Below are 2,912 nucleotides of genomic sequence, written 5' to 3'. Positions count from 1 at the left end.
AGCCGGCGGAGTCCAGCGGCCAGCTTGTGGCGAGCGTGTAAAGAAGGTGGGGGGAGGGGAGGGGAGGGTGGAGAGGGGGGTTTAGGGGAGACGATAGAAATCAAGAAAGAAAGATGAGGTGAGAGAGAGAGAGAGAGAGAGAGAGAGAGAGAGAGAGAGAATGAGAGATGAACAGTGCACCGACTTTTTAGCTGGTTCGTTTTAGAAAAAGTAAGGAGAATGCAAAGACTTTTTAGATGGACTGCAGCAGCACCCAACACTACAGTCAGCAGTGACTCTTTTAGGATTTGGGAAACACCTTAAAACGTCTGACAAGCGCTCAAAGAAGAAGAAGAGTGAGTTTTAAAAAGACAGAAATGGTGCCTGTTCCAGAATTTCAATATATCACTAATATTTGTCATTCGTAGCTTACTCTCTGTGGATCAAATATTTATGCTTGTGTTTGCATATACTTTAAGGATTTCTTTTGTTTAGTATCTATTTACTTCGTAGCCGAGCTGTCTGCATCCAGGAAAGCTTTATAAAATGATTTTAAAGGAGTCATCCTTGATAGTCTATTTTCCTATAATTACTGTATATCAAAAACATCCTTTAAAAGCATGCTTATGTTTGATTTCATTTGCATCTCAGTCATAATGACGATGGAGCGCAAAGCATTTTAGTTTTACTAGTAGAGGTTATTCTGTCAGTTCAAGATCGCAGCTGTGGCTTTGCACGGCCCACCTGGGCGGACGGTCGGAGAAACGCTGGATGACAACCGGTGGACAGCAGGAGGCGCTCTCTTCTCTGGACATCCTCGCTGGGCTCTAATGGTGCCAACGCTGAACAGAAAATGAAAAAAAATTAAAAAAATAAAAAAATCCTCAGTTTGTTAAAGGTCACAAAATTATCTGGAAAAAGAGCAGAACTGTGGACACTGACGCTTTGGCCGAGTTTATGTTTCGCTTTTGCTGTGCTGACAGAATCAAGTCCATTTCACCACGTGTATTTTTCATTTTTTCTTTAAAGAGAACATTTGACTCCGTACCTTCTGCCATCACACGAGGAGCTTCAGAGGCGGAGAATGGCTTTAACACGACTTTAAGCTGGTGTAAGAACTTTTCTGATGAGCTGAGTTTCATTGCAATCAGAGTTGCTGCATAAATATGGCAATCCACAATCATCATAATCAGTAGAAATTGAATGATAGAAGTATGATGCGTTCCATTGTGATTAGGTTTCTGTTTTGAAAAAAAAAAAAGAAAAAACTGTAGATAAACATAAATCATGTTCAAAGAAAAAGAGATAATTCATTTTTATAAATCAATACTCACATTATCGTGTAAATATTATGGATTTATTCTATTTAAATGGGTCTTTGTTGTTGTTTTTGCAGTTGAATTACAGATCAAACGTACCATTCAGTCAAAAAAAAAAAAAGAAAAAGAAAAAAGAAAAGAGCAATTTAACCGCGGAAAAAAGAAAACACGATTCACAACTTTGCTGACTCTGTACTTTTGGGACTTTTCTCTCTTTACTTTCTTTTTAATGGACTCTAAAAGCATCTACTTGCTGAAACTAAAGCACTTCCAGACACCAGTGACTTTTGGGTCAATGTTTTGCTCTCCAGAAACGACTTAACAAGGACCCCACTATCCAGGCATTGAAGTCAGGCATATTTTGTACAAAGTTTCTGTAAATTCCAATTGTAATATTTCATAATGACTGTAAATATCTTGTGTAATGATTGTCAGCAATTATGAAGATGTATCTAAATTCAATTAAAACTTAATTCAGTCTATCACTTCAATAATGGAGAACATGGGTGCCAGTTTTATGTGTCCTTGCATGAATGCGAGGCTGATTGCTGACTGTCGGGCTCACGGCTGATTGAGTGTCTGAATGAGCGAGTGAACAACTAAAGCCGACACAGGGAATGAGTGGGCAAGCGAGAGAAGCAAATGAAGGGGTGAGCTGAGAGATGCGAGCGCTGCAGCTGGGGACTATTGGCTGCATAATGGATGGCGAGGCAGAGGAGTTGGAGCGAGAGGCCGCGGCGGTGGTGGTCTGCGCTGACTGCGATGGGCTCGTCCGTGGTTTGAGCAGGGCTGAGCTCAACCCCGGCCTCGGGGGACATTAACGCAGAGAGCCGTAGATATGGAGGCACTCTGTGGACTCAACTGTGGCCCTCTGGCTGCAGGGGCCAGAGCGCCTGCTACAAAAAAAGAAAAAAAAAAAACGGAAGAGAAAGAAAATAAAGGGCAGGAAAGAGAAAGACCCATCCATGCATCCTTCCATCCATGCCTCGACCTCTAACTGCATCTTTTCCTCACTCAGCAAACCGACTGCACTCTGCGCTGCACTCGCTTCCTGACCTGACCACTTAAATGGATGCTAGTGAATATTTGATGCCGCAAAACACTGAATATTTAATATTTAAAAAGGGATTTTGTTCTTGCTGGGACTAATGTGCAGCTAATGTTTAATTTTGAACTTCGGGGACCAGAGGCACACAATGAGAGACCAAGTGAGGAAATATCTGATTAACACAATGAATTAGAAATAAAGTATGAAAGCAGGGCATTTAGAGTTAGTCACACTGCTCATATACATCAAATAAAAGCTTGCAGCAGCAAGCGTTTTAACTGAGGGAGACTGATCGTTTCGGAGTGTTTTACAGCTTGAGCTTGAGAAAACAGAAGCGGCGCAACCGTGCTCTGTGTGTATGTGGGTTTGTGTGTGTCGTGTGTGATGCTTCTGGGAGTAAAGACTCTAAGTGCAAAACTACCTAAAAAGGCAAATTGGTGTAAAAACTGATGTAACGTGACATGTAACCTTGTTCTGGGTTCCTTCATGCATTGGTAAAAATCAGCTCTACACCGCTGTCGCCCCTCAGTATAACAGATGTATTATCTCACTACAGTAGACAGATG

Source organism: Chelon labrosus, assembly GCF_963514085.1.
Source record: "Chelon labrosus genome assembly, chromosome: 8".
NCBI lineage: Eukaryota > Metazoa > Chordata > Actinopteri > Mugiliformes > Mugilidae > Chelon > Chelon labrosus.
Note: the sequence above shows the minus strand (reverse complement) of the source record.